The sequence below is a fragment of the Heptranchias perlo genome, unplaced genomic scaffold (assembly GCF_035084215.1).
Source record: "Heptranchias perlo isolate sHepPer1 unplaced genomic scaffold, sHepPer1.hap1 HAP1_SCAFFOLD_289, whole genome shotgun sequence".
Classification (NCBI taxonomy): domain Eukaryota; kingdom Metazoa; phylum Chordata; class Chondrichthyes; order Hexanchiformes; family Hexanchidae; genus Heptranchias; species Heptranchias perlo.
The window spans coordinates 308,928-333,723 of NW_027139301.1; the positions used below are offsets into that span (position 1 = coordinate 308,928).

General features: G+C 44.3%; 6 non-coding genes across 6 annotated transcripts; 2 read left to right on the plus strand and 4 right to left on the minus strand.

Annotated features, from left to right (window-relative positions):
* Positions 1–322: 322 nt before the first annotated feature.
* Positions 323–395, minus strand: trnaf-gaa (transfer RNA phenylalanine (anticodon GAA)). Its single transcript has one exon. It is a non-coding gene; the product is annotated as a tRNA-Phe (tRNA).
* Positions 396–5,445: 5,050 nt separating this feature from the next.
* On the minus strand, positions 5,446–5,518 carry trnaf-gaa (transfer RNA phenylalanine (anticodon GAA)). The gene has a single exon. It is a non-coding gene; the product is annotated as a tRNA-Phe (tRNA).
* A 5,026-nt stretch (positions 5,519–10,544) lies between these two features.
* Positions 10,545–10,617, minus strand: trnaf-gaa (transfer RNA phenylalanine (anticodon GAA)). Its single transcript has one exon. It is a non-coding gene; the product is annotated as a tRNA-Phe (tRNA).
* Positions 10,618–12,078: 1,461 nt separating this feature from the next.
* On the plus strand, positions 12,079–12,170 carry trnar-ucu (transfer RNA arginine (anticodon UCU)). The gene is given in 2 exon segments: positions 12,079–12,115; positions 12,135–12,170. It is a non-coding gene; the product is annotated as a tRNA-Arg (tRNA).
* Positions 12,171–15,567: 3,397 nt separating this feature from the next.
* Positions 15,568–15,639, minus strand: trnaw-cca (transfer RNA tryptophan (anticodon CCA)). The gene has a single exon. It is a non-coding gene; the product is annotated as a tRNA-Trp (tRNA).
* A 3,242-nt stretch (positions 15,640–18,881) lies between these two features.
* trnak-uuu (transfer RNA lysine (anticodon UUU)) lies at positions 18,882–18,966 on the plus strand. The gene is given in 2 exon segments: positions 18,882–18,918; positions 18,931–18,966. It is a non-coding gene; the product is annotated as a tRNA-Lys (tRNA).
* The last annotated feature ends 5,830 nt before the right edge of the window (positions 18,967–24,796 follow it).

The window sequence follows — 24,796 nt, forward strand, 5'->3', positions numbered from 1 at the left end:
TTAACTCACGGCCTGTTCCCATTAATGATCATCAGCAGCAACAGACAGACAGAGCGGGTCTGACCGCCCCGAGATGGGGAAAAGGCATCAGTTTAGGACAAATGCATCAAATCAAATAGTCACCCGGCACCGAGAGAGACAAAACCAAGAGAAAAAGGCAGAAGGTAACAGAGAAATAAAAACCAAATACAGACGATATAAATATGTCCCATCCTTGATGTCTCTCTATTCAATCCCCAATCCTTCAGTGGCGGGGATCAAATTTCACTGCAAATAAATGCGAGAATCGACCCAAAGAAGAAGAAACTAAACAACCAAAAACTGCCGAAACTCGGGATTGAACCAAGGACCTTTAGATCTTCAGTCTAACGCTCTCCCAACTGAGCTATTTCGGCCCCACATGTAATCTTTACTTTGTGTCATTGTCGTGGAAGAAAATATAACCCCAGGAGGAATTGCCCCTCCTGTTCATTCCGCAATTCATATAAATACTTCGCACTCATATATACACACCCACAGTTCATATAAAAACATCGCACTCACATATACACACCCACAGTTCATATATAAACATCGCACTCATATATACACACCCACAGTTCATATAAAAACATCGCACTCACATATACACACCCACAGTTCATATAAAAACATCGCACTCACATATACACACCCACAGTTCATATATAAACATCGCACTGATATATACACACCCACAGTTCATATATAAACATCGCACTCATATATACACACCCACAGTTCATATATAAACATCACACACATATATACACACCCACAGTTCATATAGAAACATCGCACTCATATATACACACCCACAGTTCATATATAAACATCGCACTGATATATACACACCCACAGTTCATATAGAAACATCGCACTGATATATACACACCCACAGTTCATATATAAACATCGCACTCATATATACACACCCACAGTTCATATATAAACATCGCACTCATATATACACACCCACAGTTCATATATAAACATCACACTCATATATACACACCCACAGTTCATATAGAAACATCGCACTCATATATACACACCCACAGTTCATATATAAACATCGCACTGATATATACACACCCACAGTTCATATATAAACATCGCACTGATATATACACACCCACAGTTCATATATAAACATCGCACTCATATATACACACCCACAGTTCATATATAAACATCGCAATCATATATACACACCCACAGTTCATATATAAACATCGCACTCATATATACACACCCACAGTTCATATATAAACATCGCACTCATATATACACACCCACAGTTCATATATAAACATCACACTCATATATACACACCCACAGTTCATATAGAAACATCGCACTCATATATACACACCCACAGTTCATATATAAACATCGCACTGATATATACACACCCACAGTTCATATAGAAACATCGCACTGATATATACACACCCACAGTTCATATATAAACATCGCACTCATTATATACACACCCACAGTTCATATATAAACAGCACTGTCATACATAAACTCCCAAAGTTAATAAATCAGCAGCGCACTCACAGATCCACACCCAGTTTGTAGGAGGGAGATCGGTACCGACTGCCAATGGAGCTCTCAGAGTGGGAGAGGCGGAAGCAACAGCGACCGAACAAACTCTGGATCTCATCCTTAACACAGACCGGTAGATTCACCTGTGAAGTTACACCGCACTTTGTTCGCAGGGATGGTAACGGGTTCTGAGAAGGCATCAGGGCGTCTAATGGCTTCTTAGTGGCGATGCATTGGGGCAAAGGAATCTCAGAGAGGGGAAGGGACAGTCAGAGGGCATCAGAGAGTGTAACGGGGCTCAGAGAGGGGAAGGGGCAGTCAGAGGGCATCAGAGAGTGTAACGGGGCTCAGAGAGGGGTAGGGGCAGTCATAGGGTATCAGAGAGTGTAACGGGGCTCAGAGAGGGGTAGGGGCAGTCATAGGGTATCAGAGAGTATATTGAGATCTCGCACAGGGGAAGGACTGCCAGAGGGTATCAGAGAGTGTAAGGGCGCTCAGGGCGTATCAGTGGGTGAGGGGCACTCAGCGGGTACCAGAGAGTGTAAAGGGCGCTGACAAGGTTCAAAGAGGACAATGGACTCTCTGAGGGTATCAGAGAAGATGCGGAGCTCAGGGAGAATCAAAGAGGGTAAGGTGGGCTCAGGAGGTATCAGAGAGGCGAATGGATCCAGAGTTGGCATCTTCTAAATATTACACTTCCTAACCATCAACATTTTTAATAACAGCAAAAATGAATCCTATTGAAACGGTATCTGCCGTGTCCCATGTGGAGGGAATGAGAAGATAGAATCGGGAGGGACTGGATATTTGGCAACGCTCACGGTTTCCTTTCACACAGCTCAGGGTTGTGTCTGTTTATACAACTGGATTTCTTGAACTGGAGATAAGAGGTTGCACTTTGAACCTTTCATCACCCACTGTGAAAAATAGAACACAAAACGCCCAATGTGTGGTTTAAACCCACGCCCCTGAGATTAGGAATCTCGTGCTTTACCGACTGAGCGAGCCGGGCCAGCGGCAGGGCTCCTTCCCATCCGATTATTGCAGAGAGGCGGGTGGTGACGTTGCTGTCGGGGTTTCAGTTTGTCCGACAATCCCAAGGTGGCTGAATCTGAACACCCGCTTTTCATTCTGGAGTCAGTCTGATGCCTCTCACCAGTCGTCCAGCCCCGCACTGAGCAGGAGAGGAACATCGGGACAGGAGAAGACCATTCAGCCCTTCGAATCTGCTGCCCCATTCAATTAGATCATGAGGTGATCTATAACTCATCTCTGTTTCCCCGCCTTGGACTCATATCCCTTGGTAACCGAACCGGAAAAAGATCTATCTGTATCAGATTTGAAAATTTGAATTGAGCCTCAATCCACATCCTTTGGGATGAGAGAGTTCCAGCTTTCGGCCGTATTTTGTTTGCTGAAGTGATTCCTGATTTCTTGCCTGATTGGTCCAGCTCCAATTTCATTTTGGATTCGGCCAACAGAGAGAGAGAAAAAGGCCGCCTTAACCGGAGATTGATCCTTTAACGATCGCTCACAAATCAACTGAAACCAGTCGGAATGTGAATATCATTTCACTTTTCCAAAATAAAGGGAGTGACATTCATTGTGTCAACAGTCTGGAGTCACTCACTGCAGAAATAGCCATGTCAGAGTGAATGAGCTCGCCTGCAACCTTATCTGTCAAGAAGTATTCCGATTTCTTAAAGCCAATCTCAGTTTTTTTGGATATTTTTCAGACGCCTGCTGTCCGACAGCAGATTAAATGGTGGAAAATCAGACGCACTCAGCTGGCAATGTTGACGTTACATTTTGTTGCAGACAAGACACACATTCAAACCCTGGGAATGCGAGACAATGAAGGTTAAGGTAAAAGGTCCGCTGGTGTCCCCGGGTAAGCTCGAATCATCAACCTTTCAGTTCATAGCCGAACGCGCTAATGAATTGCACGACAGAGATACGATTTTGCTCTTGCTGAAGGACTAATTCACCGAGCTAAAGCTTCAGGTTGCAGCGATCAATATAACATCGCTCTACTATCAGTTTACTTTTCCAAAATAAAGGGTGTGACGCTTGTACGAATGAAAATCAGTGCTGTATTATTTCTGAACATGAAGCTCACCTTGCCATTAAACACCTGTATGTTGAAAGACTCGGTCCCCTCGTGGTCGAGAGGATTGATTTTTTGAGCTGTGATTCTCCATTCTATATTCCAGTAATATTCAGGTTTGCTGAAAATGAGATGAGATGAAATGAGCAGGTCCAACGAGCAGGTCTGTGACACCACACGGTGTCTACAAAGTTATCGCCTGCACGTACAGTGAAGCGGACGGCAGTTTTCACTCTTAAACCAGTAATTATTATGTTAAGAAAACAGGTGGCAGAGAAATACTCGATTTCAGCGCGGTGACACTGGGCCAGAGTAAAGTTCAGTTAATGCGATTGCCGAGTGGGGAGAGGGTGGATTTGGAACTCCTGTGCGGCTGCGCTGCGCATTGTCCAGATCTGCTTGGAGCGATATTCACTTCAATTCATCACTGACAGGGACAGTTTGATTCTAAGTTTCTTTTCCCCGGTGCTTGGTGAGATTTCAAAAATAAAGGCGACCCGTGCTCACCCCAAACTCGTCACTTACACGCTGACAGATACAAGGCCGTCACACTCTTCACCAGTGAGATGAAAGCGGAGAGCGATTTCACGGTCGAATACAATGGCGAACAAAACTCATTCAATGAAAGTGCAGGTCATTGAGGGGCCTTTAAAGTCCTGATTATTTGAACTGAACTTCTTCCCAAAGCGTTTGAGATTCACGTGGAGTGATTTGGGGACTTCGTTTCCCTCTTTGCAAAAGTTTCAACCGCAGTTCAAGATCAAAAGTCGAGGGCAGAATGAGACGCCTTCCTGAAATTTGGGAACCAGAGAAGCAGACTTTACAGCAAGGTTCTGTTTATTGTGTAAAAGCAAATAAAACATTCATTCCGGAACGATCCAGAATCCGATCAGCTCGAAAAGCAACTGTTACCCCGTGATTTGAACACTCAGCCTTCTGTGGCGCAAAAATTAATGTAGATAGAAGCAGGAAGTTGAAAAGTGGGAATTGATAAATTAAGTGAGTGGGTAAAACTGCGACAAATAGAGTTCAATGTGGGGGAGAGCGAGGTCATCCACTTTAAATCTAAGATCAATCAGTGTATTTTCTAAATGGTGAGAAACGAGGAACTGTGGAGGAGCAGAGAGATTTTTGGCCCATGTACAGAAACCGCCACCAACCGGCGCACAGGAACAAAAATTAAACAGACTAATGTGCGGTTAGTAGGGCCGGTTAGCTCATGTGCATTGAGCATATCATAATGTCATGATCACGGATTCGATTCTTGTAATTTGCTTTATTTATTTCGGGTTTTTGTAACTTTTAAAATCGAAGCTTTACAAAAAAAACCACAGACAAATTCACGGGGACCGTTTTTTGAATAACATCCATTGTAACTTTACCCCTGGGCCGGAGAAACACGTCTTTCTTTTTTATGTCTTTCTCCGGTTTGCAGATAAACGTTTAACTCGCGGCCTGTTCCCATTAATGATCATCAGCAGCAACAGACAGACAGAGCGGGTCTGACCGCCCCGAGATGGGGAAAAGGCATCAATTTCGAATAAAGTGCATCAAATCAAATGTTCACCCGGCACCGAGAGAGACAAAACCAAGAGAAAAAGGCAGAAGGCAACAGAGAAATAAGAACCAAATACAGACGATATAAATATTTCCCATCCTTGATGTCTCTCCATTCAATCCCCAATCCTTCAGTGGCGGGGATCAAATTTCACTGTAAATAAATGCGAGAATCGAAGTGAAGAAGAAGAAACGAAACAACCAAAAACTGCCGAAACTCGGGATTGAACCAAGGACCTTTAGATCTTCAGTCTAACGCTCTCCCAACTGAGCTATTTCGGCTCCACATCCAACGTTTACTTTGTATCATTGTCGTGGAAGAAAATATAACCCCAGGAGGAATTGCCCCTCCTGTTCATTCCGCAATTCATTTAAAAACATCGCACTCATATATGCACACCCACAGTTCATATATAAACATCGCACTCATATATACACACCCACAGTTCATATATAAACATCACACTCATATATACACACCCACAGTTCATATATAAACATCGCACTCATATATACACACCCACAGTTCATATATAAATATCGCACTCATATATACACTCCCACAGTTCATATATAAACATCGCAATCATATATACACACCCACAGTTCATATAAAAACCTCACACTCATATATACACACCCACAGTTCATATATAAACATCGCACTCATATATACACACCCACAGTTAATTTAAAAACATCGCACTCACATATACACACCCACAGTTCATATATAAACATCGCACTCATATATACACACCCACAGTTCATATATAAACATCGCACTCATATATACACACCCACAGTTCATATATAAACATCGCACTCATATATACACACCCACAGTTCATATATAAACATCGCAATCATATATACACACCCACAGTTCATATATAAACATCGCACTCATATATACACACCCACAGTTAATTTAAAAACATCACACTCATATATACACACCCACAGTTCATATATAAACATCGCAATCATATATACACACCCACAGTTCATATATAAACATCGCACTCATATATACACACCCACAGTTCATATATAAACATCACACTCATATATACACACCCACAGTTCATATATAAACATCGCACTCATATATACACACCCACAGTTCATATATAAACATCACACTCATATATACACACCCACAGTTCATATAAAAACCTCACACTCATATATACACACCCACAGTTCATATATAAACATCGCACTCATATATACACACCCACAGTTCATATATAAACATCACACTCATATAGACACACCCACAGTTCATATATAAACATCGCACTCATATATACACACCCACAGTTCATATATAAACATCGCACACATATATACACACCCACAGTTCATATGTAAACATCGCACTCATATATACACACCCACAGTTCATATATAAACATCGCACACATATATACACACCCACAGTTCATATATAAACATCGCACTCATATATACACACCCACAGTTCATATATAAACATCGCACACATATATACACACCCACAGTTCATATATAAACATCGCACTCATATATACACACCCACAGTTCATATATAAACATCGCACACATATATACACACCCACAGTTCATATATAAACATCGCACTCATATATACACACCCACAGTTCATATATAGACATCACACTCAAATATAAACTCACAGAGTTTATAAATCAGCAGCGCACTCACACATCCACACCCAGTTTATAGGAGGGAGATCGGTACCGACCGCCGATGGAGCTCTCGGAGTGGGAGAGGCGGAAGCAACAGCGACCGAACAAACTCTGGATCTCATCCCTAACACAGACCGGTTGATCCACCTGTGAAATTACACCGCACTTGGGTATCAGGGAGGGTAATGGGTTCTGAGAAGGGATCAGAGCTTCTAATGACTTCTTAGTGGCGATGCATTGGCGGCAAGGGGATCTCACAGAGAAAAAGGGACTTTCAGAGGGCGTCAGAGAGTGTAACGGGGCTCAGAGAGGGGAAAGGAAAATCAGATGGTATCAGAGAATATATTGAGGTCTCAGAGAGGGGAAGGACTGCCAGAGGGTATCAGAGAGTGTAAGGAGGCTGAGGGATTATCAGTGGGTGAGGGGCACTCAGCGGGTATCAGAGAGTGTAAAGGGCGTTGACAAGGTTGAAAGAGGATTATGGAATCTCTGAGGGTATCAGAGAAGCTAAGAGACAGAGCGGATCAGAGAAGATAAGGAGCTCAGGTGGAATCAAAGAGGGTAAGGTGGGCTCAGGAGGTATCAGTAGAGGCGAATGGATCCAGAGTTGTTATCTTCTAAATATAACACTTTCTAACCATCAACATTTTTAATAACAACAAAAATGAAGCCGATTGAACCGATAATCGGCCGTGTCCCATGTGGAGGGAATGAGAAGGTAGAATTTCTTACGACTGAGCCAGCTGGGCGAGGTGCAAAAACTCGTCCCATTCGATTATTTTAAAGAGGCAGATTTTGACGCTGCTGCAGGGGTTCAGTTTTTCCGACAATCTTTGGGTGGCTGCTTCTGAACACCCGCTTTCCATTCTGGAGTCAGTCTGATGCCTTTTACCAGTCGTCCAGCCCCGCGCAGAGCAGTATAGGAACATCGGGACAAGAGAAGACCATTCAGTCCCTCGAACCTGCTGCCCCATTCAATTGGATCTTGAGGTGATCTGTATCTCAACTCCAGTTCCCCGCCTTGGACTCATATCCCTTGGGACGCGAACCGAAAAAAGATCGATCAATATCAGTCTTCAAATTATGAATTGAGCCACAATCCACATCCTTTGGGATGAGAGAGTTCCAGCTTTCGGCCGTATTTTGTTTGCAAAAGTGATTACAGATTTCTTGCCTGATTGGTCCAGCTCCAATTTCATTTTGGATTCGGCCAACAGAGAGAGAGAAAAAGGCCGCCTTAACCGGAGATTGATCCTTTAACGATCGCTCACAAATCAACTGAAACCAGTCGGAATGTGAATACCATTTTACTTTTCCAAAATAAAGGGAGTGACATTCATTGTGAAAACAGTCTGATGTCGCTCACTGCAGAAATATCCATGTCAGAGTGAACGAGCTCGCCTGCAACCTTCGAACTTTGTCTGTCAGAAGTATTCCGATTTCCTTCAAGCCAATGTCGGTTTTTTTTGAATATTTTTCAGATGCCTGTTCTCCAACCGCAGAATAAATGGTGGAAAATCAGACGCACTCCGCTGGCAATGTTTACGGTACATTTTCTTGTGGACAAGACACACATTCGAGCCCCAGAAATGCGAGACAATGAATGTTAAGGTAACAGTTACTCACGTGTCCCCGGGTGGGTTCAAACCACCGACATTTTATTCAACAGCCCAACGCACTAACCCATTGCACCACAGAAAAAACAACTTTGTGGTTGCTAAAGGGTTAATTCACCGAGCTAAAACTTCAGCTTGCTGCGATCAGTATAACAGTTTCTTACCATCCGTTTAATTTTCCAAAATAAAGGGTGTGACGCTTGTACGAGTGAAAATCTGTGCTGTATTATTTCTGAACATGAAGCTCACTTTGCCATTAAACACCTGTATGTTGAAAGACTCAGTTCCCTCGTGGTCGAGAGGATTGATTTTTTGAGCTGTGATTCTCCATTCTATATTCCAGTAATTTTCAGGTTTGCTGAAAATGAGATGAGATGAAATGAGCAGGTCCAACGAGCAGGTCTGTGACACTACACGGTGTCTACAAAGTTATCGCCTGCACGTACAGTGAAGCGGACGGCAGTTTTCACTATTAAACCAGTAATTATTATGTTAAGAAAACAGGTGGCCGAGAAATACTCGATTTCAGCGCGGTGACACTGGGTCAGAGTAAAGTTCAGTTAATGTGATTGCCGAGTGGGGAGAGGGTGGATTTGGAACTCCTGTGCGGCTGCGCTGCGCATTGTCCAGATCTGCTTGGAGCGATATTCACTTCAATTCATCACTGACAGGGACAGTTTGATTCTAAGTTTCTTTTCTCTGGTGCTTGGTGAGATTTCAAAAATAAAGGCGACCCGTGCTCACCCCAAACTCGTCACTTACACGCTGACAGATACAAGGCCGTCACACTCTTCACCAGTGAGATGAAAGCGGAGAGCGATTTCACGGTCGAATACAATGGCGAACAAAACTCATTCAATGAAAGTGCAGGTCATTGAGGGGCCTTTAAAGTCCTGATTGTTTGAACTGAACTTCTTCCCAAAGCGTTTGAGATTCAGGTGGAGTGATTTGGGGACTTCTTTTCCCTCTTTGCAAAAGTTTCAACCACAGTTCAAGATCAAAAGTCGAGGGCAGAGTGAGACGCCTTCGTGAAATTTGAGAACTCGGGAAACAGACTTTAGAGCAAGGTTCTGTTTATTGTGAAAAAGCAGATGAAACATTCATTCCGGAACGATCCAGAATCCGATCATCTCGAAAAGCAACAGTTACCCGTGATTTGGACACTCAGCCTTCTGGTGGCGCAATAAATAATGTAGATAGAAGCAGGAAGTTGAAAAGTGGGAATTGATAAATTAAGAGAGTGGATAAAACTGGGGCAAATAGAGTTCAATGTGGGGGAGAGCGAGGTCATCCACTTTAAATCTAAGATCAATCAGTGTATTTTCTAAATTCTGAGAATCGAGGAACTGTGGCGAAGCAGAGAGATTTAGGGGTCCATGTACAGAAATCGCAACCAACCAGCGCACAGGAACAAAAAATAATTAAACAGCCCAATGTGCTGTTTGTCCGGCCGGTTAACTCATTTGCATAGAGTTTACCGCAATATCATGATCACGGATTCGATTCTTGTAATTTACTTTATTTATTTCGGTTTTTTGTAACTTTTAAAATCGAAGCCTTACAAAAAAAATCCACAGGCAAATTCACGGGGACAGTTTATTGAATAACATCCATTGTAACTTTGCCCCTGGGCCGGAGAAACACGTCTTTCTTTTTATTTGTCTTTCTCCGGTTTGCAGATAAACGTTTAACTCGCGGCCTGTTCCCATTAATGATCATCAGTAGCAACAGACAGACAGAGCGGGTCTGACCGCCCCGAGATGTGGAAAATGCATCAATTTGGAACAAATGCATCAAATCAAATAGTCACCCGGCACCGAGAGAGACAAAAAGGCAGAAGGTAACAGAGAAATAAAAACCAAATACAGACGACAGAAATATTTCCCATCCTTGATGTCGCTCTATTCAATCCCCAATCCTTCAGTGGCGGGGATCAAATTTCACTGCAAATAAATGTGAGAATCGAAGCGAGGAAGAAGAAACTAAACAACCAAAAACTGCCGAAACTCAGGATCGAACCAAGGACCTTTAGATCTTCAGTCTAACGCTCTCCCAACTGAGCTATTTCGGCCCCATGTGAAACGTTCACTGTATGTCATTGTCTTCAAAAAATATATAACTCCAGGCGGAATTGCCCCTCCTGTTCATTCCGCAATTCAAATAAAAACATCGCATTCATATTTACACACCCACAGTTCATATATAAACATCACACTCATATATACACACCCACAGTTCATATATAAACATCACACTCATATATACACACCCACAGTTCATATATAAACATCACACTCATATATACACACCCACAGTTCATATATAAATATCGCACTCATATATACACACCCACAGTTCATATATAAACATCACACTCATATATACACACCCACAGTTCATATATAAACATCACATTCATATATACACACCCACAGTTCATATATAAACATCACACTCATATATACACACCCACAGTTCATATATAAATATCGCACTCATATATACACACCCACAGTTCATATATAAACATCGCACTCATATATACACACCCACAGTTCATATATAAACATCGCACTCATATATACACACCCACAGTTTACAAAACAAGAGCGCACTCTTACTGCACATCCACTTAATATCTACCCAAGGTCCTGTTTATTGTTCTCACAAAAGTCTGAACACTGAAAGTTTAACTGTTTTCCAGATACTGTCCATCCTGTTTTGTATTTTCAGCGTTAAATTTGCTGAAGTCCGGCAAAGGGGGCGCGATATCGGCCCTGCCGGTGAATGCTGCTTCGACGGATGTGTCGGTGTCCAGGAGCTGGCGGGGATTGGAAAGCTCTTGTGTCACACAAAGTGTCTGAAAGGCCCGGATACACATGAAGGTTATCAGCGCGGTGCCGACACCTCGTGCTGCAATGTTAGCGAGCCGGACATCAACTCAAAAGGCGGCTTGTTGTGGTCACAGTTTCTTTTTGTACATAACTGAACCTAAAACATTCAAAATGCAATGTTTTCTTTGCTGCATCACAATAAGCAATATCTTATTATAAAGTTTCGCTCATTGGTTCCTAAGTGTCAGATGGGAGAATTGTCTGAACCCTTCATTTATTTCATTGTTCATTCAGAATCTGCCCACGGATTGACACAGAGAGATAAACACAGGGAGAGTTGCAGAGTATCGGTAAACACGGCGAGAGATACAGAGTATCGGTAAACACAGCGAGAGATACAGAGTATCGGTAAACACAGGGAGAGATACAGAGTATCGGTAAACACGGCGGCAGGACCCTGAGCCACAGTGAAAATGCTGTGATTTCAACCTGGTTCAAAACACGCAGCCTTCTGATGTGGAGTCAGACGCGACTGTTCTTGCACCAGGCCCACAACAAGCGGCTGGAGCCGGATCCATTGGAGGGCGATCGGTGCAGACTGCCGCCGCGGCTCTCGGAATGTGAGAGGCGGAAGCAGGAGCAGCCTGACCGCCTCAACCACAGCACAGGATCCCCGCTCTCCCTCACATTGCATAACTGACTCTGTGGCGCAATGGACAGCGTGTTGGACTTCTATTTTGTGGTTGGCGGAGACATTCAAAGGTTGTGGGTTCGAGTCCCACCAGAGTTGGGTTTTCGTTCACGGATCGGGAGCTGGGAAGTGAAATTTTGCAGCAGGGTCATTAATGTCCGTCAAGGATGTGAAACTGCCCCCGACACTTCATCTGACACAAGTGGCTCCAGTCAAACCCGGATTTATGATTCTAAATCCACTCTGAGCTGGATTGGCGAAACACTCTCAAGGAGGAGACTCATCATCTGCTCAGACCGAAAGTCAATCTGCTGGACTTCCGGCTCTGTCAGACTGAATGTTCCTTCAGACAGGTTTCTCACTGGACACATGCATCCTGCTGCCGTGTGAGCATTGGTGCTTGAGGGGGAGAATTCTTGCTTGTAGTAATTCTATTCCTGTAAAACTAGCTCCTGAAGTGCAGGATGGAAAGTATCCTGGCTGAGCGGTCGAAGGCGCTGGTTTAAAACTGCAGTTAAATCCCATTTTTTTGGATGGATCAAAATCATAGTTTTTGGTTCCAATTCCGCAGCCTCCCTCCTGTAAACGAATGACATTAAACATCTCATCTGCGAATGCAACAGCGCAGACCGGAGGAACCACATGGCAATGCAAATAAGTAGATGCATTTTGGAACAAACCAATTATGCCTTCAACTCCGGTCGAAATGTTCACAAGCAAAAGGATTGTTTGATCTCGGTGAGACTCGAATTAACAACCTCGGTATTTCCCGACCCTGTCCTGTCAGATAAGGACCGCGCACTGACCGATTGCGCCGCTGGAGCCCGGTCACTCTGATCACCTGTCCCACTCTGCTGGAAATAATATTAAGGTGAGAGGTCCTTACCTGTGGAAACGTGTCCAGTCACTGTGATGAAACTAATATCTGCACTTCCACTTTCAGCTTCTTTCACATCCTCTGCTCCATCGCACGAGAATCGGGTTTTCTGTGAACAGGTCAAAATGAACATTGCCAGAAATTCTATCAGTGGTGAGATTTTAACCCAGCGCCCACGCAGTGATTGGATTTATTGTCTTAAAGCAGTGAGCTCCGTTCACACAACGCCTTGCCGGTCTTTCACATTTTGTTTAATGCCCAAATAAATATATTGGAGCTAATTGACCGCATTTACCCCGTGCTGGGGTTGTTCTCCTCAGAGCAGAGAAGGTTCAGAGGAGATTTGATAGAAGTGTTCAAAGTCATGAAGGGTTCAGATAAAGTTAATAAAGAGAAGCTGTTCTCATTGGCGGAAGTGAATGGTGGTGGACAATTAAACAACTAACGGGAGGAGGAGGCTCTGCAAACATCCCCATTCTCAATGATGGCGGAGTCCAGCACGTGAGTGCAAAAGACAAGGCTGAAGCGTTTGCAACCATCTTCAGCCAGAAGTGCCGAGTGGATAATCCATCTCAGCCTCCTCCCGATATCCCCACCATCACGGAAGCCAGTCTTCGGCCAATTCGATTCACTCCACGTGATATCAAGAAACGGCTGAGTGCACTGGATGCAGCAAAGGCTATGGGCCCCGACAACATCCCAGCTGTAGTGCTGAAGACTTGTGCTCCAGAACTAGCTGCGCCTCTCGCCAAGCTGTTCCAGTACAGCTACAACACTGGCATCCACCCGACAATGTGGAAAATTGCCCAGGTATGTCCTGTCCACAAAAAGCAGGACAAATCCAATCCGGCCAATTACCGCCCCATCAGTCTACTCTCAATCATCAGCAAAGTGATGGAAGGTGTCGTCGACAGTGCTATCAAGCGGCACTTACTCACCAATAACCTGCTCACCGATGCTCAGTTTGGGTTCCGCCAGGACCACTCGGCTCCAGACCTCATTACAGCCTTGATCCAAACATGGACAAAAGAGCTGAATTCCAGAGGTGAGGTGAGAGTGACTGCCCTTGACATCAAGGCAGCATTTGACCGAGTGTGGCACCAAGGAGCCCGAGTAAAATTGAAGTCAATGGGAATCAGGGGGAAAACTCTCCAGTGGCTGGAGTCATACCTAGCACAAAGGAAGATGGTAGTGGTTGTTGGAGGCCAAGCATCTCAGCCCCGGGGCATTGCTGCAGGAGTTCCTCAGGGCAGTGTCCTAGGCCCAACCATCTTCAGCTGCATCATCAATGACCTTCCCTCCATCATAAGGTCAGAAATGGGGATGTTCGCTGATGACTGCACAGTGTTCAGTTCCATTCACAACCCCTCAGATAATGAAGCAGTCCGAGCCCGCATGCAGCAAGACCTGGACAACATCCAGGCTTGGGCTGATAAGTGGCAAGTAACATTCGCGCCAGATAAGTGCCAGGCAATGACCATCTCCAACAAGAGAGAGTCTAACCACCTCCCCTTGACATTCAACGGCATTACCATCGCCGAATCCCCCACCATCAACATCCTGGGGGTCACCATTGACCAGAAACTTAACTGGACCAGCCATATAAATACTGTGGCTACGAGAGCAGGTCAGAGGCTGGGTATTCTGCGGCGAGTGACTCACCTCCTGACTCCCCAAAGCCTTTCCACCATCTACAAGGCACAAGTCAGGAGTGTGATGGAATACTCTCCACTTGCCTGGATGAGTGCAGCTCCAACAACACTCAAGAAGCTCGACACCATCCAAGATAAAGCAGCCCGCTTGATTGGCACCCCATCCACCACCCTAAACATTCACTCCCTTCACCACCGGCGCACTGTGTCTGCAGTGTGCACCATCCACAGGATGCACTGCAGCAACTCGCCAAGGCTTCTTCGACAGCACCTCCCAAACCCGCGACCTCGACCACCTAGAAGGACAAGGGCAGCAGGCGCATGGGAACAACACCACCTGCACGTTCCCGTCCAAGTCACACACCATCCCGACTTGGAAATATATCACCGTTCCTTCATTGTCGCTGGGTCAAAATCCTGGAACTCCCTTCCTAACAGCACTGTGGGAGAACCGTCACCACACGGACTGCAGCGGTTCAAGAAGGCGGCTCACCACCACCTTCTCAAGGGCAATTAGGGATGGGCAATAAATGCTGGCCTTGCCAGCGACGCCCACATCCCGTGAACGAATTTTTAAAAAGTGTCGAAAACCAGAGGACACAGATTTGAGGTGATTGGCAAAAGAACCAAAGGCGACATGAGGAAAATCTTTTTTACGCAGCGAATGGTTATGATCTGGAATGCGCTGCCTGAAAGGGCGGTGGAAGCAGATTCAATCGTGGCTTTTAAAAAGGAATTTGATAAATACTTGAAGGGGAAAATGCAGGGCCACGGGGAAAGGGACGGGAAATGGGACCAATGGCATTGGTCTTACAAAAGGCAGGTAAGGAATTGATGGGTTGAATGGCCTCCTTCTGTGGTGTGTTCATTCTGTGATAAATATTATTTTACACACAGTGAACAGACCATCCCTGAAAGACTGCCCCGCGATAAAACAGAGTGACACTGAAACGTTGTGAAAATGCAATGACCCCGACGTGATTCGAACACGCATCCTTCTGATCTGGAGTCAGACGCGCTACCGTTGCGCCACGAGGTCCACAGCGCCCACCTGGAGCCGGATCCACAGGAGGGGCATCGGTACCGACCGCCACAGGGACTCGAAGAGGCGGAAGCAGCAGCAGCAACACCGCAGGAGCCCCGCTCTCCAATCCAGCCGTTCCCAGCGGAGAGCTGCCAGTCCCGGCCTGAGCCCTGTCTGGGAGCCGCCTGCCATTCAGTCTTCACAGAACGGGACCGATCCAGTTTCAGCTCACACACAAGCTCAGGAATCCCACTCCTGACAGGTTCACTTATTTAAACCTTGTTTAGATTCAGTGAATTGGGATTTAATTCAATCCTCATCTGTCCGCCGCTCTGTCAGTTCAGGACTTTATTTAAACCGACACTTGGAGCTCTGTTTCACAGGGTGCCGGCTGTTTCAGCATTTCTCAGTCCCACCACGAACACTTTTTGCTGCTAACATCTGTTTAATACAAAGTTCCCAGGAACGAGGGAATTTCTCCTGGGTACTGAGTTCGAGTTAAGGAACAATAGAGATGCGATTACACTCCTGGGTGTATTCTATAGGCCACCAGCTAGTGGGACGGATATGGAGGAGCAAATTAGCAGGGAAATTACAGAGAGGTGCAAAAGCCATAAAATAGTAATAACCGGGAATTTCAACTATCCTAATATAGACTGGGATAACAATAATATAAGGCGCAAAGAAGGGGAGGAATTTTTGAAATGTGTTCAGGATAACTTTCTCGACCAGTACGTTTCTGGCCCACTGAGGAAGGAGGCATTGCTGGACTTGGTTCAAGGGAATGACACGGGCCAAGTGGAGCAAGTGTCAGTGGGGGAGCATTTAGGGAGCAGCGATCAGTATCATAAGGATTAGAATAGCTATGGAAATGGACTCTGTCCACTCTAAAGTAAAAGTACTCAATTGGAGGAGGGTCAATTTCAGTGGGATGAGAACAGATCTGGCCCCGGTAAATTGGAATTAAAGATTGTCAGGCAAAACTATAATTGGATAGTGGGCGCCTTATAAAAAGATGATTCAGGTATAGAGAAGGTACATTCCAACGAGGTAGAAAGGTCGGGCAACTAAAGCCAGAACTCCCTGGATAATAAGAGAGATAGAGAGTAAGATGAAGCGGGAAACATAAAAGGGAATCAAAAAGTCTTCTACAGACATGTTAACAATAAACGGGTAGTAAGAGGAGGGGCGGGGACGATTAGGGACCATAAAGGAGATCTACCCACGGAGGCAGTGGGCATGGCAGAGGTACTAAATGAGTACTTTGCATTGTTCCAGTTATATAAACTCTGCTGAGACCACATTTCGAGTCCTGCATTCAGTTCTCGGCACCACACCTCAGGGAGGATATATTGGCCTTGGAGGGGGTGCAGCGCAGATTCACCTGAATGGTAGCGGGGCTAAAATGTTTAAATTATGCGGACAAGTTGCAGAGAAAAGGTTTGTATTTCCTTGTGTATAGAAGATTAAGTGTTGATGTATTCGAGTTGTTGAAGGTGATTAAATGAGCCAATGGTGTGTGTGTGAGCTGTGAGACAGCTTGAAATCCCAATCCTCTCCACCACTGGGGACTGAGTCTTCCAACATACAGGGATTTTCACTCGTGCAAGTTTCACCCACATTTTCTGCTCTCCATTTCTCCGACCTGCTTGTTGCGCCTTTCCCTTCAATTCAGGACTTACAGGAAAAACTCGATTCTGCCGTCAATCTCCGGGTCACATGGAGAGATTTCAAATAATTAAAATCGACCCTTATCAACCCCAATATCGTCACCGACACGTTTGACGAATGCAAAGCGGCTTCTATCGCGGTTTTACTGCACAACTCGTTCAAAGATACTGTCGGGAATTGGAGGGTCTTTCAAGTCATGACACGAACAGAACAGTTCGCACTGCCGTTTTCCGCAAGACGCTTCAGATTCATGGGGAATGATTTCGGTCTGGCGGTTAAATCCGTTCCCTCTTCACAAATCCGCCTTTGAACCCAGGACTTTTAGTATTTTTAATAACCGATACCAAACTGGTTTGTCCTGTATTTTACATTACTGTCTAAATATTACAGATAAGCAGAGCACTTGAGCTGTCACAGCTGTGACTTTGACATTTCTCCCTCTCCTCTCGATCTCCCCGGCAACTGCCACTAACCACAATCTTCTCTCACACTTCTCCATCAGGAAGTTCCGAGCCTCGGTTTGCAAATGAAATAACGCTCATCTCTTCAATCACCGACAGCCCAGAGAGAGTTTCTTCGTTTCAGCTCCCAATTTCCCCAAATCCTCAAAGTAGCATGAAAATAATTGTCCTTAAGTTAATAATAATGATATAATTAAAAGTTCTTATCGTCTGGGGTTTTGTTTCAGGTTCCACGGCTTTTAAAGGTCACTGCGGATGTTTAACGAATCGCCTCTTGGTTGGAGGCTTCTGTGTGGGAAAGATCAGGAAGTGATAATTGAGAGACCGAGGATGAAGCTGTTTGATGGGAGCACTGGGGACACAGACCGTGCGCGGCTCCAGTGGAGCAATCGGTCAGCGCGCGTTATTTCTACAATAATTATACACTCGAGAAATGCTGGGGTTGTGAGTTTCAGCGCCATCTAAAGTAGTTGAACCTTCTAAACATTTTGACTGGAGTTCAAGGTACAACTGGTTCCATAACACATCGACTTCTTCCTGTCCCCTTGTGGGCACTGAGGCTCCTCTGGCCTCCCGTCTTGCAATAGCAGGCGAGAGTTTATTTGTTTATAGGAGGGAGAGGGGGCGATTGGCGAGAGCTGAAATGGTAAAGCGGCCGGCACGACATCTTTAAATCTAAAGAACCAAACACACAATTCTTCTTTCCGTGAAGCAGGGATTCATCGGTTTGAAGTGTCGTGTAGGGAAAATTCGGGAGGCAAATCTGCTGCCTGGTGTCACGGTGTAACGGGTGAAATTATTCAGCTTTCAATTGTTGATCGGCTGAAATGTCGAGAGGCCTTTTCCATCTCCCGTGTGGAACAAGTTCAGCTTTTGAGCTATTGGGCAGATTGTTTTTTTTTTTATTGCTGCTAACGAATGACAAGACATTTTGTACAAACAAGAAGAATTGTAAACTCACGATTTCACTGTCCATGTTTCTTACATCATGTTCAACAGAAACAAGGATTCTCCTCAACACTTTGCTGAAAATTGTAAAAAGGAATTCGCCCCTTCTTCTCCATCGACAGGGATAATTCAGAGTCCCACCATGAATCTGTATGATGGAAACTACGCTAATAGCAAGCCTGGATAGCTCAGTCGGTAGAGCATCAGACTTTTAAAATAGGTAGTGATCTGAGGGTCCAGGGTTCAAGTCCCTGTTCAGGCTAAAATTTTTAAAACAGCTGGCAAGTTCTGCTTTTCCAGCGGACCAACATCAGCGAAAGGAGCAAGAGTTGGCCATTCAGCTCCTCGAGCCTGCTCCGCCATTTGATAACGCTGATCTTCGACCTCAACTCCACTTTCCCGACCTATCCCCATATCCCTTGAGTTCCTGAGTGTCTCAAAATCAATCTATCTCAGTTTTGAATCTATTCAATGGCTCAGCATCCACAGCCCTCTGGGGTAGAGAATTCCAATGGTTCACAACTCTCTCAGTGAAGAAATTATTCCTCATCTCTGTACTAAATGGCCGGTCCCCTATCTTGAGATTATAACCTTTAGTTCTAGACTCTCCAGCTAGGGGAAACAACATCCCAGCATCTACCCTGTCAAGCCCTCTAAAAATTTTATATGTTTCAATGAGATCACCTCATTATTGTAAACTGCAGAGAATAAAGGCCCATTCTCCTCAATCTCTCCTCACAGGACAACCCTCTTATCCCAGGAATCAATCCAGTGAACCTTTGTTGCACCCACTCTAAGGCAAGTGTATTGTTCCCAGGTAAGGAGATCAAAACTGTACACAGTACTCCAGATGTGGTCTCACCAAAGCCCTATATAATTACAGCAAGACTTCCTTATCCTTGTTCTCCAACCACCTCGCAATAAAGGCCAACACACCATTTGCTTTCCGAATTGCTTGCTGCACCTGCATGTTAACTTTCTGTGATCTGTGTACAAGGCCACACAAATCCCTCTGAATACCAACATTTCATAGTTTCTCACATTTTAAAAGATATTCTGTTTTCTATTCTTCTGACCAAAGTGAATAACCTCACATTTCCCCACTTTATACTTCATTTACCAACTTCTAGCCCACTCACTTAACCTGTCTGTATCACTTTGCATCCTCTTTGCGTCCTCCTCACAGCTTACTTTCCCACCTAGTTTTGTGTCATCAGCAAACTTGGATACATTACACTCGGTCCCCTCATCTAAGTCATTAATATAGATTGTAAATATCTGAGGCCCGAGCACTGATCTTCACGGCACCCCACTAGTTACAACCTGCCAACCCCAAAATGACCTGTTTATTCCGACTTCCTGTTTTCTGTCCGTCATCAAATCCCCAATCCAGGCTAATATATTACCCACAATCCCATGAGCCCTAATCTTGTTCATCAAACGTTTGTGTGGCACCTTATCAAATGCCTTTTGAAAATCCAAATATTCTATATCCACTGGTTCTCCCTTATCTACCCTGCTATTTAAACCCTCAAAACCTCTAATAGATTTGTCAAACACGATTTCTCTTTCATAAAAGCGAGTTGCATGTGCCTAATCATAATATGATTTTCTAAGTGCCCTGTTACCACGTCCCTAGTAATAGATTCTCGCAATTTCCCTACTACTATTGTCAGGCTAAAGGGCCTGTAGTTCCCTCTTTTCTCTCTCCCTCCTTTCTTGAATAGAGGGGTTGCATTTGGTACCTTCCAATCCATGGGGAACTTTCTAGAATCATGGGAACTGTGGAAGATAAAACCAATGCATCCACTGTCTCTGCAGCCACCTCTTTTAAAACCCTAGGATGTCGGCCATCAGGGCCAATGAATTTGTCAGCTTTTAGTCCCATTAATTTCTCCAGTACTTTTTCATTACTAATCTTAATTGCTTTAGGTTCCTCACGCTCATTAGAACCTTGGTTCCCCAATACTTCTGGTATGATTTTAGTGTCTTCTGCTGTGAAGACAGATACAAAGTACTTGTTTAACGTCTCTGCCATTTCCTTATTCTCCATTATAAATTCTCCTGTCTCTGTCTCCAAGGGACCCATGTTTACTTTCGCTAATCTCTTCCTTTATACACACTTGAGAAGCTCTTATAATCCATTTTTATATTTCTTACTGCTGTACCCTCATTCAATTTTCTCCCTTTTTATCAATTTCCTGGTCATCCTTTGCTGATTTCTAAAACCCTCCTAACCCTCAGGCTTACCACTCTTTTTGGCAACATTGTAAGCCTCTTTTAACCTAATACTATCATTAATTTCACAGGTTGGAAGGTTGGACCACTTTTCCAGTGAAGTTTCTAATCCTCAAGGGAATGTAATTTTGTTGAAGAATTATGAATTATTTCCTTAAATGTTCGCCATTGCTTATCTAACATATTTTTAATCTAATTTCCCAAACTACCTGAGCCAACTCACCCCTCATAACTACGTCAATTTGTTTAAATTTAAGACCCTAGTTTCGTACTTAACGACGTCACTATCAAACTCAATATGAAATTCTATCATATTATGATCATTCTTCCCCAGAGGATCATTTACTATAAGATTACTAATTAATCCTATCTCATTACAAAATATTAGATCCAAATAGCTTGTTGGTTCCTCGACATATTGATCTAGAAAACTGACTCGAATGCATTCCATGAACATAAAACAGCTTATCTTGAGTTGCTAACATGATGTCAACACGATGGGATGATTTATGACTAGAAGCCATGGCCAGATCTGCGAGGTGAATTAGATGTTTGCTGCTAACATGGAGAATTAATGAAACCGTGACTTCCCTGCAGAACAGTGAGTTGGAAAGAAAGGTGCTGGGCATTGAGAGGCGAAGGATTTTGTAGATAGCAGGATGAATAGACAAAAGGATCTCAACTCCCTGCTTATTTTCTATACTGATAAATATAGACAAAGATCTCATCTCCGTGCTTCTTTCAGATAATGAATGTCTTCATGCTCAAGAGATCACTGATCCAAGCCAATTATCTCCTCTCGCACTCTCCTTCCAATCTTGCACACGTTGCTTCGCTTTGAAATTGTGCATTTTTTCACACTGGAATTCAATTTGAAGAAAACGATGCTGTGATCAGCTCGTGTTGTTCCGGAAATGGAGTGCAAGAAGATACATAAAAGGCTAATGGTAACAGTGACTGTTCGGACACTGTGAGCTACAGTTAAAGATTGGCAACATTTAAAGTGTCAGGCAGCAGATCTTTTCAAATCATGACAGAAATGGTAAGAAAACTTCATGCAGACTTTGATGAGCGGCACGACTTTCGAACAGGAGGCATTTTACAGAAGGCAAGAAAGTGCATTGTGTATCGCTCTTCTGGGTTGTAAAATTGAAGAATGATGGGCTGCTGGCTGTTCAGGCAGGAGCGGTGAAATTGCTCATGTTGATCAGGAGCGAGCTTTGTGCTCAGTCGGGGGAATTTGGTTGGTGCTATTTTGAACAACACCAGGAAAGTCAAGTTCCCTGATCGAGGATCAAACATGGTGCCGCGGCGGCGAAAGCGCAGAATCCTCAGCACTGGACCACCAGCGGATCTGCTGCAATTTTCATTCAAGCAAGCAGACCAACGCTGCCTTTCCGACTTGTCCCTTTGAAACTCACGTCACTTTCCCCCCAGACAAGTTGCTGGCACAAAATGGAATTTACTGTTAGAACATGAAAGACTTGTTCAGACAATGACAGCACCAAGTGCGGGTCGGCAGGTACATGAAATGGACAGTGAGGGGAAATATTACCACAAGCTGCTGGTGGAACTGTTTCCATTTCCAAAACGCACGCACCGAATCAGTGCAGCTCCTGGGAAAGGTGCAAGGCAACGCAGGGCTGTCAGGTCTCACTTGAAGCAACTGGCACACACAAGATTCTGCCATCACGTGTCATCTCCTTCTGTTTCTGTCACTATATCTCCAGCTTCCTCTGCTCCTCCAGATGCCGGTGAATTAGATGTTCAAAGCAAATACTGAGACTTAACGAGAAAAAATACCTTAACTGGAAAGCAGGGGAGGTGAAGAATGATGCTGGGTATTGAGAGACGATGGATTTTGCAGATACCAGGATAAATAGACACAACGACCTCATCTCCCTGCTTCTTCGGATACTGAATATCTTCATGCTCAAGAGATGTTCTCACTGCCCCAGGCCCATTATCTCCAGTCGCATCTCCCACCAATCCTGCATAAGTTGCTTCGCTCTGAAATTGTGCATTTTTTTCACACTGGGGTTTAATTTGAAGAAAACATTGCTGTGATCAGCTTGTGTTGTTAAGGAGACGGAGCACAAGAAGATACATAAAAGGCCAATGATAACAGTGACTGTTAAGACCCTGTGAGCTACAGTTAAAGGTCGGTAACATTTCAAGTGTCAGGTAGAAGATCTTTTCAAAATCTTGACACAAATGGCAAGAAAACTCAATGCAGACTTTGATCAATGTCATGACTTTCAAATAGCAGACATTTTATATACAAGGCAAGAAAGATTTACAAGGGTATTGCCTGGACTGTAGAATTTTAGCTAAGAGGAAAGATTGGATAGGTTGGGGATGTTTTCTTTGGAACAGAGGAGACTGAAGGCAGATTTAATTGTGGTGTGCAAAATTATGAGGGTCCCAGATAGCGTGGATTGGAAGGACCAATTTCCCTTCGCAGAGAGGTTAATAACCAGGGGCATAGATTTAAAGTGATTGGTAGGAGGATTAGTGGGGAGTTGAGGAGAAATTCTTTCACCCAAGGGATGTGGGGGTCTGGAACTCACTGCCTGAAAGGGTGATAGAGGCAGAAACCCTCATCGCATTTAAAGAGTACGTGGGTATGTACTTGAAGTGCCGTGACTACAAGGCTACAGACCAAGAGCTGGAAAGTGGGATCAAGCTGGATAGCTCTTTTTCGGCCGGCACGGACATGTTGGGCCGAATGGCCTCTTTCTGTGCTATAAATTTCATTGATTCTATGATTTTATTTAACAGTAAGCAGGGTAGTTTAGGGGTCATGAGAACGCTACTGAAGAAAAATAACTGCTGGGAACCAAGCAATGTGTTCTTGTAAACCACAGATTAGGGAAGTTCCAGCTCCAGTGACAGAGATGGATCACAACAGGGTATAAAAGTGAGGGGATACTGATGTAAGGGACAGTTGGGACTGGAGACACCGGAGATCAAGCTCAGGGCGCCTGAGGTTCCATCCAGCGGGATCATCTCGTGTATACGGAGGACTTGCATGTTTACTCTGGTGGAGGAAAGAGAATTTGCTCATATATTTCTTAATAAGATATTAAAGTTGCTGACCCTCAGACTTGTTAATTAATAAGACAATCTGTGCACGTCACAATGAAGTCACTGACACTCCTCTTCACAGTTCCCCACGCTGCCAATTTTGGCGTCATCTGGAGATTTTCACCTTGTGTCCCACATACCCAAGCTCAGATCATTCTCTATATTGAGAAGAGCAATGGTCCCAACACTGACCCTGGGGGACACCACTGTTTACATCCCTCCAGTCTGAAGAACATCCATTAACCACGACTCTCTGTTTTCTGCCCTTCACACAAATTCCACCCACACTGCCCCATTCATTTTAATAGCCTCCTGTCCGGCAGCTTGTCAAATACCTTTTCACAATCCATCTACACAACATCCACTACATTCCCTTTATCAGTAGACTTGAGATATCTCAAATAATCCATGTTGGCTGTTCTTCATTCATGTGTTTTTCTAACAAATGTTGAAATGTTTGCTCCACCTCATCTGGTTTCATCTGTTTCAAGCCACAACAGAAAGGTCGAGTTTTCTCCTGGAGCGAAAGATGCTTCAGACAATGAGGGACATCTGGGCTTAGACCCGCCCATTCAGTGCCGCAACTCCCGCCCCTCACACACTCTGATTGGTTGCAGGACCAACTGTTCGCTCATCTCTCCAGTCAATTTACCAAAAGACCACAAGAGAAAGGAGCAGGAGTCGGCCATTCGGCCCCTCGAGCCTGATCCACCATTTAATGAGATCATGGCTGATCTAATTTTTAGATTAATTCGACTTTTGCGCCC